This window comes from Pinus tabuliformis, chromosome X (genome assembly GCF_031772625.1).
Source record: "Pinus tabuliformis cultivar Carrire ecotype Pingquan chromosome X, CPIR1, whole genome shotgun sequence".
Taxonomy (NCBI): Eukaryota; Viridiplantae; Streptophyta; class Pinopsida; order Pinales; family Pinaceae; genus Pinus; species Pinus tabuliformis.
The window spans coordinates 13138012-13150401 of record NC_142308.1 but is presented as its reverse complement, the minus strand read 5'-3'; positions in this window follow the sequence as shown (position 1 = coordinate 13150401).

Here is a 12390-nt window from a genome sequence, read left to right as displayed (position 1 = left end):
CATTCACCAACTCATTTGTAGTGGTATACTTGGATGACATCCTGATATTTAGCCAGAGTTGGAAAGAGCACCTCCACCACATTCGACAGGTTCTCCAAACACTGTGGCAACACAAGCTGTGTGCCAATTTGGAGAAATGCACTTTTGGCATGACCCAGATTCAGTATCTGGGATAAATTATTGATGAACAAGGGGTGCATGTGGATCCAAATAAGATCCAAGTCATTCAGGATTGGCCAACCCCAACCACTCTGACAGAGCTCTGCAGCTTTGTGGGTCTTGCCAATTTCTACCTGAGGTTCGTGTTGGGGTTCTCTCATATCACTTGGCCCTTGAGTCAAGTCACCAAGGGAGGAGAGAAAGCAAAATTATTTTGGTCTGAATCTCAACAGAAGGCATTCGCAGAGTTGAAACATCACCTCTGCTCTACACCAATGCTCACATTACCAGACTTGCAACAACCATTTTAGATCGAGACAGATGCCTCTGACTATGCTATTGGGGCAGTCCTTACTCAACAGGGGCATCTAGTGGCATATCACAGTGAGACACTTTCAGACACAGTTCATAAGTATCCCACTTATGACAAAGATATGTATTCCATTGTGCAGACCTGTCGACAATGGAAGCATTACATTTTGGGGAAGGAAACAGTCATCCACATAGACCACCGACCCATGTAGTTCATACAGACGCAAGGGAAGTTGCAGAATGATCGCCATCAAAAGTGGTCCACATACCTGCAACAGTTCCATTTGAATATCAAGTATAAAAGCGTAGCACCAATAATGTTGCAGATTGCCTCATCCGACCATCGATCATGACATTAACCACCGTGCTCAACTCTTGTGGGCACGAGACTTCTAATTGGCCACTTCTCTACAAAAGCAGCCTAGAATTCAGCCACACATGCCAGACGCTCTTGGAGGGTTAGCAAGTTCCAGATTTTCACCTCTAGGATTCCCTGTTATGCCACCTGGGACACCTTTGTGTTCCTTCAAGGGAGCGTGCCAAGATGATTTGGGAAGCACACTACAGTCGGGCCACTGGCCATTTCAGGGTCGAGAAAATGGTGGCAATACTGCAGAAGTATTTCTATTGGTTGAATCTTTGACATGATGTCGAGAAGTAGATCAAATCCTGCACTGCCTGCGTCATTGCCAAACCAACCATCAAGAAGCAAGGCCTCTATACTCCGCTGCCTACCCCTAGTCGATATTGGGAATCCATCTCCATGGATTACATGTCGGGCCTTCCTTCTACTAAGCATGGCAACGCTTGTGTTTTTGTGATCGTTGAAATATTCTCAAAGATGGCCATTATGACGGCCTGCAAGAAGAATATCACAACAGAAGCCACTGTTAAACTCTTCTTTGAATGAGTGTGGGTACACTTTGGGATCCCACAGGCTATCATCTCAGATCAGGACAATATGTTCTTCCGTACATTTGGTCCAGTCTCTGGTCGATGCTAGACACCAAGCTCAATAAGTCCACAACTTTCCATCCCCAAATTGATGGCCAGACAGATGTCATCAACAGGATGATTGTACACATTCTGCGCATGTACAACTCAAAGCATCCACGTACATGGATGAGAGCCTTCCTTATGTCAAGCACAACTATAAACGGGTTCTCCACAGCTCGATTGGCCACTGTTAGGACCCCATATTGTCTATTTTTGACCTTATATTTTGTCATAATATTACCCTCTTCAACCCATAGTTGAAAGCCTTTGCTAGTGTTTTGACTTAATCATTCCAAAGCTGGCAGGACCATATTTTGCAGTTGCTGAAACAACGGAAACAACACGAACCTCGAAGCTGAAACAGCAAGGACAGCATGCGAACCTCGAGGAGACAGTTGAGATTTGCGTATCAGATCTGCAACAGCAAAGGAATCCGATCGATTATTGAATAAATGGTTACATTGGTCGTAACGTTCATGATCCACATTACTGTAACAACATTCTGTTAACGGGAACTGATTTCCCTATTTTTGTACAAAGGGTTGAACTAGAATGTATAATGAAAATCTTTTGTAATAGATGTCTCCTCTATAAAGAGGAGACATCTACATTAGAGGGGGGGATAGAGAGGATGAACAAGCTGTAACACAGGAATTGTAGTGGAAGGACGAGATTGAATCTTTCTTGTAATATGGTATATTGACAGATGAATAAAGTTCTGTTCTGAGTATTTCGTCTTAGTTTCCGTGTCCTGGGGAATCTTGTGAGAAGGACAGGGCCCACCTTCATCACAAGATTCACCCATCTTCTTTCTGTTGTGTGTTGTGTGTGATTTCTGTTCATACCTTATTCACGAGTATTGCTTCTGATGATATTTTACTTTTGCTAAGACTCTGTTTTTCTTTTAATCGATTGATGCTGTATATGAGTGCCTCACCGGTGACTAGGATTTACAGAGTGTATTGGCGAACTGGATAACAGAGGCAGGTGCTGAATGTTCCTACTCTGGGGATAGGGTCCTGATCCTTTGTTACAGGACAACCATCGCTTCCTTTTGCAGATTTATTCTCTTTAATTAATTATCTGTTCTTATTCCATTCCTGCAATAGACTATAACTGCTGTAACACAGAGTAAGGGTTTAACAGAGTATGAATTGTTTATACTACAACTTTTAATGCTATTAAAATCGAGTACACACAGTACGTAGTCACCTTTGAAATAATCGGACTTTCCCGGGTTGACAATTTATGTGGCACTCGACTGTTTAATTAATAAACAATTAAAGTGACCAACAGCCACAACCCTTTTAATGTGAGATTAGGATTCCAACCACTATGTCCCATTGATGTGGCCATACCATTTGCATCTACTCAGGTAGATTCGGCTCATGTCCAATCCAAAGCTGATAAGGCAAACAACTTCATTGAGCACATCCAAAATATCTGCCAGTAGGTCCATGACATTATGGAGAAATCAAATGCCAAGTACAAGCAGTGACATGATCAACATTGGGTGCCACACAAGTTTCAGGTGGGCGACAATGTTTGGTTGCATTTGCAGAAGGAATGCCTTACCGGAGCATATCAGAAACTCAGACCACTCCGATATGGTCCTTACACCATTACGAAGGTTGTGGGAGACAATGCATTTGAGCTCAACATTCCCCCATTCCTTGGCCTGCACCCAGTGTTCAATGTGGACTGCCTTCGACCATACTTCCCACCATTGCTAGACACATTAGACATTGCTGGACAACTCACACCTACAAAGTTAAATCTAGATTGCATGGAACAAGCCACAACTGATCAGATCATGGACATGCAAATCATGAACACTTGACAGCAAAAGATCCAACTATATCGAGTTGTCAAAGTAGGCAAACTCCTTCACCAGGGCAAGTGGCTCACCAAGTGTTATCCCCCACAATGCCCCAGGCTGAGAGGAATTGACGGAGGTAACCACAGACCAAGATTTTAGTTTGGTAGCTAGCCCTATCAAACCAGAGAGGGCTCTCTTTATGGAATCACAGCCAAGAGATGACTGGATGATAAAGTATTTTAGGCTAGATAACTAAGCTCAGGGTTTGATTTGATTTTGATTGTTTGCTGGATGGCGGCTTAGGTCTAGGAAGCTAGGACTAGGCTTTGAGAATCAAATTTGCAGAGATGTAATGGGGAAAGGTATGCACACACTTCAGCACTTTAGGGTTTTCATTATGTATATGGGAGACAGGTAGGATTTCTAAACGAGCATGAGTCTCATGAATTCGTTTATATCAGAAGAAAAATGAACAATAATGTGAAAGCTTCTCCAAAACAGAGCATTACATGAATGAATTTTGTTTATTATCTTAGGAAACAAGCACATGAAACACGAGAATGGAAATGAAAGATACAATACATTAAAACTTGTGATCACAGAAGGAAAAACACTACTAAAACACATACCACAAGAATCCCACTATAATGGCTGCAAACTTTGTCTATTAGTTCTTGCTAAATTCTCAATTACACTAGCATTCCAGGCTTAATTCCACTGCATCCAACCCTTGAAAATTATTAAAAAAGGCATCATATAGGATCTAAAGTCGAAATCCTCCCTAGGAGGTTGAATTTCTAGAAAATAAAGTCAAATACATGCACCTATCTGATCACTGCTACATACTAGGGAGGTTACTCAACCATTTCCTCTTTTATCTAACTATCACAAGATATTTATCCAAAGCATTAAATGGAGGATAAGACACTTATTTACCCATATAATAACCCATTTACATTTACATTTTACCATTTACATTCATCCACGTTCACCTTTTGACTTTTGCAAAAGTCAAACTAGAAACTATGAAAAATTACATAGTGAAAATTTTATTTAAAATCTTAGAAAATCGCAGAAGCGTAGCACCACGTTTGAGGAAATTTTTAGGTGCCTTCATGAAGTCAAAATTGAAATATAAAAGAATGGTAAACTACCTTTGTATGTCTAGTTTCCAAAACATCTTGAATTTTTGAAAATGACCCATGGGAAGGCCTCCAAAAACTCATTCTCCCAAGGTGTCTCTAGAAGGGTTGCACCAAGTTTGAGGCCATTTGTAGGTGCCTTTCTGAAGTCAAAATTGAAATATGAAAGAATGGTAAACTAGCCTTTTCTTTCTAGTTTCCATAAAATCTTGAATTTTTAAAAATGACCCATTGGAAGGCATCCAAAAACTCATTCTCCCAAGGTGTCTCCAGAGGGGTCGCGCCAGAATGAGAAGGGTCGCACTGCTCTACAGAAAGATCACACTTCTCCTAAAAGGGTCACACTTCTCTACAGAAAGGTCACATTTTTCTCAAAATGCAACAAAACCGTCAATTTTCACAAATTTTTCTCCTACACGATGACTGAGAGATGCTTGAAATTTTAAGAGTGCAAATGAGTTAAAAACAACTCATCTTACCCTTTTAAACTTAAATTTGGAACCTTGACACTTTATGACCTTTGAAATTTGAAACTTGGTAACTTTATGGCTTTCTTGAGACATTGAATCTTGTTTGGAACTCTGAACTGCAACCTTTGGAACTTGGAACTTTGAAGTACTTATTACATATAAAAACATAAAATTACATTTGATATCAAAATTTATTGAAGATACTTGCTTATTACCACTCCTCCTTTGTCAGATTTTATGCATGAAATGAGAGCTTTAGTGACCTTGAAACCCTAATGACCTAATGGAGACACTGAACTAAATGAAATCATGATGGTGATGATTGACATGATGATGATAGTCTCTTAATGATGATACACTTAGTTGAGTGATGAAAGTGACCGACATGTGAAATTATTTAGGGAGTGGAAATAACCCTAGACACACTAACCAGTGACCAAATTTTATTCTAAAAACCTAGTGACATGATAAAATTTTACTTTGAGACCCCTAAAAAAACTTGGTAAAATCATATTTGATCATTGGTGAGGCATAACTGACTGACACTAACACCAGGGACCAAGTTCAGCAAAATTTTCTTCATCTCATGGAGGAACTCAATGCAATGGGAACCATTGCTTCCGAAGGGGGAGGAATGATCCAGGTGAATATTGGTGGCCACCCACCTATTCGACTTGGACCCCCACCATTGTTTCTTTTAGTTTTTTCAATTTCCTTATTTGTAGCACAATTTACTATTTTTGGCAGTTTTTCGGTCGTGAACTTCCGGAGCCATTTTAAGGCCCTAAACGATGTTTTTCTTTCAAAAGTTGTAGTCCTTGGATAGATCTTTCTAACAAGGGATTATGCGCGTCAAATAGAGATCATATGCCAAAGTTGCGACCCCAGGAAGTTGATGTGCCAATTTACCCAAATGGGGTCCATAGTTTGGTGCTTCATCTCTTAGGGTTAAGTTTTTGGATGTTTAAGGTTTTAAATTGTTTCTCAATAATAAATAGGCATTTGAGCCTCATTGTAACACAATTTAGAGGCATGTAGCCGCCACATATCTTCTTAGAGACAAACTACCATCGCTCCAGCTAGTCTTATTTCCATTCTGTTTGTAAGCATATTTCAGTATTTGATATTAATGAAATGAAGTGTTATTTCTACTGCATCTTTATATTTATGGTTATATCTGTAATTTGTTGCATTCCTGTTTAAATCCGGATCATTCCTATGTAAAGTAGAAAACAAACAAAGCAAAAGTATGAAGTCTTGATCCTCTACCACATGTACAAATTCTCTGAAGTATTATAGGGCTAAAAAAGTGCAAGAAATTGAAAGTTGCAGAAGATAGAAGAACGGGGTTGAAACCCTAGTTTGTAGTTTATGGAAAGCTAACTTGGTGGAGTGAGGGAGTCATTTGTCTTTATCTTGGGTCCTAGTTGTCTCAATTTTATTTGAATTGAATAATGGAAGATTTTAACTAGGTTTTCCCCTTCATAGGGGCTTTTCCCTGGTTGAGCGCCTGCATTTTGTTTTCTGTGTTGTGATCTTTATTGTTTGGCATTTGTTCTGATGATAATAACCTAATAAATTTCAAAGTAAACTCAATGAACATCAAAATAAAGTGTCAAAGGAAGAGAAATCAAATTAAGTATATACCTATCTAAGTTGCCATAAGATTTCTCAACAGATGATAGATCTTGGCAAAACTAAAGGTGTTGGGGTAGCAGACCGGTAGGGAGTAGTTTTCTCCCCCTTCCCACCGGTATAACACCCCGATTCTTTTCCAAATATATATACCCTTCCTCCACCTGCAATCCCCTCTTTGAAAGGGTATTTGACTTGTGATTCAGTTCACCTTGGATATGCAAAAACGATAAAAGATGAAAGTGACCCTATAAATCTTGAATTTTGTCCATCCAACATTGTAGGAGAATAACCTGCAGATGGATTTTTCCATTCAACCAATCAGCAACACATTTTGTATCACAAAATATCTGCAGAGAATCTATCTCCAAAAGATGCAACGTAGAGAAGGGCCCAGACTGCAATGATACTTTAGTAATGGAACCACATCTCACATTCAACCATGAATGAATAGAGGTATTTTCGGGAAGGAAAATAAGGTTACCACACCCACAAAAGCCCATCTGTTGAGCCCCGTTGAAGAATCTTGCTATATTGTAAGTATTAAGTTTTAATTCTAAAAATGTTATAAAATTAAAATAAAATAAAATATTTTGATTTGAAATGAGTTATAGTTTTTGCATGGTATTAATAAGCTATGGTATTGTAACAAACCCTAGTTAGAAGTTTTTTTTTCCTAAAAAAAAACGTAAATTTATTTTCATACGAGAATAAAATTACATTTTGTTGATACATGTGGTGCATCTATTCGTTTGAGAAAAAGCGAGCTTCAATACAAGAGTTCTGTTGATGATTCTTGTTGATTACATTCCAAAAAAGGTCATTGTCCATAAATTGATTAGAGTAGACATAGCTGAAGAGATGACCATAAGGGAGGTATTTTTCCTCACCATACAAATAAAATTAAAAACATTTATAGTGCAATCTACCATGTAGTTCGGATTATATTCTATATAAAGGAAGCAAAAAAAAAAAGATAAAAAAGTAGAGTGCCTTCTGAGTGCTCTTTAATATAAGCTATTGCCCTCCATAAAAGGTTTGTGGAGTATCTTTGTGACCTCATTCTCGTATTATTTAGTTATCTCTGTTGTCCTGCGAGCCAACGAAACAACTGCTTTAGAGAGGTCGTCTACATCCATGTTGAATTCCGTGTAGATATGAGAAATAACAAATAATGAGAAGATTGATTTGAGTCACAAAACATCATTTAATAAAGATTTCAATATGAGGTTGTAACATTTGTGCACTCCTTTGACACAATTTACAAGTTGTGAGTCTCCATAAATGTGAATGGATGTGACGTTTTCTCTAGAGAAAAAACCAGGGGAAGTTTTAGAGACATGATTTTTGCAAAATTATTTGATCCCTCTTCCAACCCCATTTTCATTTTGTAATGAAGGTTTTCATTTAGATGAAGAACTACGCCACCTCCACTTATTTTCGGATCTCCTTGGTTGCTCTGTCAAAAAATCACCATGGCTTGTTCTTGTCAATATTAGGTTGGATGGAAGATCTAGTGGAAGGGGAGACCAAGGGTTTGGGAAGGAGATCTAGGATGGAAATAGCTTGCACCACAATTGCTTCTGGAGGTATCATATTTTCGCAAAAATGACCTTGTTCCCCAACTATAAAGGAGAGGAAGTGAGATGTAGTCTCTTGTGCTATCCCTTGATACCCACCTTTGCCATGTGTTCTTCAGGTTGGGCCTTTCCCATTTGTAATCTTTTCCTAACTTAGAAGCAAATAATGTCAAGAGGCTTTTGGAATAACGACATTCAATTAATAGATGATAAAAATTTTCCTCCACCTATTTACATAAACAACACCAACTAGGGCCTTCTTTCTTTTGTCTTTTACACATAAAGTCCCATGTTGGGATTTTGTTTTCCTGGGCGCACCACATGAAAAGTATAGTTTTGGCCAGAACTTTGAGCTTCCACACATTTCGCCACCATGTTTCTAGAGGATCAAGGATGTAGTTTGATATTAAATAAAGGTATCCTTCTTTCGGGGTATATTGTCTTGAAGAAGATAGCAACTAGACTAATTGATCAGGTTCTTCCGAGATGAAAATGTGTACTTTTAGGGCTCGGATGTAGGAAGACCAAATTCTTTTGTTCTCTCTCGATAAGTTTAGTTGTATGAATGTTAAATATAATTGATCTCTGAGAGGATCTTGATTAGTTACAACTGCTTATTTTAGAGTATGAATACCTTTAGAGTGAAGAATGTCAATTAAATTCGCTGGGGGACGATGGCATCCATTGCCTCCAACTCACGAGTCGATTCTTACTCAAAAGTTGGATCATATTTCTATATTGTGTCAAAGTCAAAGTCATAATGTAAAAGAACCTTCATGGGCACCTTAATTCAAGAAAATAAAATTATTTTGTGTCAAAGAAACTCCTCCACCAAGTCAACTCCCCCTCCTATATGTCGACCTACCCTACTCCTTTAAGTTGATCTTAGAACAATTGACAAGTTGGCCTAATATTGGAGACTCAAACCACTATATATACAAGTGAATTCAACTAGTTGAAATAGATACATAACACATCTAATCTGAAGTTTAGAAGATGAAATGAAATGATAAAAATGATCATGTCTCATGCCAAGAATAAAAAAAAACAAAGAGAAAGTATGAAATCTTGATCCTCTACCACATGTATGAATTCTCTAAAGTATTACATGGCTAAAAAAGTGCAAGAACTTGAAAGTTGCAGAAGATAGAAGAATGGGGTTGAAACCCTAGTTTGTAGTTTATGGAAAGCTGACTTGGTGGAGTGAGGGAGTCATTTGTCTTTATCTTGGGTCCTAGTTGTCTCAATTTTGTATTGAATATAATAGTGGAAGAGTTTAACTAGGTTTTCCCCTTCATAGGGGTTTTTCCCTGGTTGAGTGCCTACATTTTGTGTTTTGTGTTGTGATCCAGCTTGCGATTTAGTTCACAGTGGATATGAAAAAGGATAAAAGATGAAAGTAATTATTTAAAGCTTGAATTTTTTCCATCCAACATTTTAGGAGAAGAACTTGAAGATGGATTTTTCCATTCAAACAATCAACAACACATTTTGAATCACCGAATATCTGCATAGAAGCTATCTCCAGAGATGCAACATAGAGAAGGGCCCAGATTGCAATGATATTTTCTTTAATATTGGAACCACATCTCACATCCCACCAGAAACGAATAGAGGTATTTTCGGGAAGGAAAATAAGGTTACCACACCCACAAAAGCTCATATTTTGAGCCCCATTGAATAAGCTTGTTATATTGTAAGTTTATTGTAAATATTAATTTTTACTTTTAAAAATGTTATAAAGTTAAAATAAAATAAAATATTTGATTTGAAATGACTTATAGTTTTTCATGGTATTAATAAGCCATGGTATTGCAACAAAGCCTATTTAGAAGTTTTTTTTTTTTTTTTTTTTTGATACATGTTGTGCATGTATTCGTTTGATAAAAAAAGCTTCAATACAAGAGTTCTCCTTAATGTTCTTGTTGATTACATTCCCAAAAAGGTCTTTGTTCATAGTGTAAGTAGAGTAGACATAGATGAAGAGATGACCATAAGAGAGGTATTTTTCCTCATCATACATAGAAAAAATAAATTAAAAACATGTATAGTGTAATCGTTCATGTCGTTCGGATTATATGCTATATCAATGAAGCAAAAAACAAAAAATGTTAAAAAATAGAGTGCCTTCTAAGTGATATTTAATCTAAACTATTGTCGTCCATAAAAGGTATGTGGATTATCTTTGTGACCTCATTCTCGTGTTGTTTAGTTATCTCCCTTGTCCTGGGAGCCAACGAAACCACTGCTTTAGAGAGGTTGTTTGCATCCATGTTGAATTCCCTGTAGATATGAGAAATAACAAATAATGAGAAGATTGAATTGAGTCGCGAAACATCATTTAATAAAGATTTCAATCTGTTTTTGTAACATCTATGCACTCCTTTGACCCAATATACAAGTTGTGAGTCTCCATAAATGTGAATGAATGTGATGTTGTTCTCAAGAGAAAAAACCAACAAAAGTTTTAGAGCCATGATTTTTGCAAAATTATTTGATTCCTCTTCCAACCCCATTTTAATTTTGTAATGAAGGCTTTCATTTATATGAAGAACTACACAACCTAAACTTCTTTTTGGATCTCCTTGGCTGCTCCATAAAAAAATCCCAATGGATTGTTCTTGTAAATATTATGTTGGATGGAAGATTTGGTGTGAGAGGAGACCATGGGTTTGGGAAGGTGATCTAGGATGGCAATAGCTTACTATGTTGTTGCTTCTGGAGGTATCATCTTGTCGCTAAAAATGACCTTGTTCCTCGCTAGCCATGTTCCACAACTAGAAAGGAGAGGAAGTGAGATGTAATCTCTTTTTCTATCCCTTGATCCCCAACTTTGACATACGTTCTTCAAGTTGGGCCCTTCCAATTTTCAATATTGTCCTAACATAGAAGCAAAGAATGTCTAGAGGATTTTGGAATAGCGACATTCAATTAAAAAATGATCAACATTTTCCTCCACCTATTTACATAAACAACATCAACCAGGGCCTTCTTTCTTTTATCTTTTACACAAAAAGTCCCATGTTGGGATTTTTTTTCCAGGGCACACCACATGAAAAGTCTAGATTTGGTCGGAAATTTCGCTTCCACATGTGTCGCCACCATGATTCCAAAGGATCATGGATGTAGTCTGATATTAAATAGAGGTATCCTTATTTAGGGGTGTATTGTCTTGAATAAGATAGAGACCAGACTAACTAATCAGGTTCTTTCGAGATGTGAATGTGTACTTTTAGGGCTCGGATGTAGGAAGACCAAATTCTTTTGTGCTCTCTCGATAATTTTAGTTGTCTGCTTGTCAACCACAATTGATCTCTCAGAGGATCTTGATTAGTTTCAAACACTTGTTTTAGTGTATGAATGCCTTTAGATTCAAGAATGTTAATTAAATCATTTGGGAGATGATGGTCTCGATTGCTTCCAACCCACAAGTCGATGCTTACTCAAACGCTGGATTAGGTTTCTGTATTGTGTCAAAGTCAAAGTCATAATGTAAAAGACCCTTCATGGGAACCTTAAGTCAAGGAAAGAAAATTGTTTTGTGTCAAAGAAACTCCTCCACCAAGTCAACTCCCCCTCCTATATGTCGACCTTCCCTACTCCTTTAAGTCGACCTCGTAACAATTTACAAGTTGGCCTAATATTGGAGACTCAAACCACTATATATACAAGTGCATTTGGTAAGTTGAAGGAGATACATAACACATATAATCTGAAGCTTAGAAGATGAAATAAAACGAGAAAAATGATCTTGTCCTATGCCAAGAAGAAAACAAACAAAGAAAAAGTCTGGAATATTGATCCTCTACCACATGTACGAATTCTCTGAAGTATTACAGGGCTAAAAAAGTGAAATAAATTGAAAATTGAATAAGATAGAAGAATGGGGCTGAAACCCTAGTCTGTAGTTTATGGAAAGCTGACTTGGTGGAGTGAGGGAGTCATTTGTCTTTATCTTGGTTCCTAGTTGTCTCAATTTTGATTTGAATCCAATAGTGGAAGCATTTAATTGGGTTTTCCCCTTCATAGGGGTTTTGCCCTAGTTGAGTGCCTACATTTTGTGTTTTGTGTTGTTATTTTATTGTTTGGCATTTGTTCTGATGATAATAACCTAATAAATTGCAAATTAGAATCAATGAAAATCACAAGAAAGTGTCAAAGGAAGAGAAATCAAATTAACTATATACCTATCTAAGTTACCCTAATATTTATCAACAGTTGATAGATCTTAGCAAAACTAAAGGTGTTGGGGAAGCATACCAGTAGGGAGAAGTATT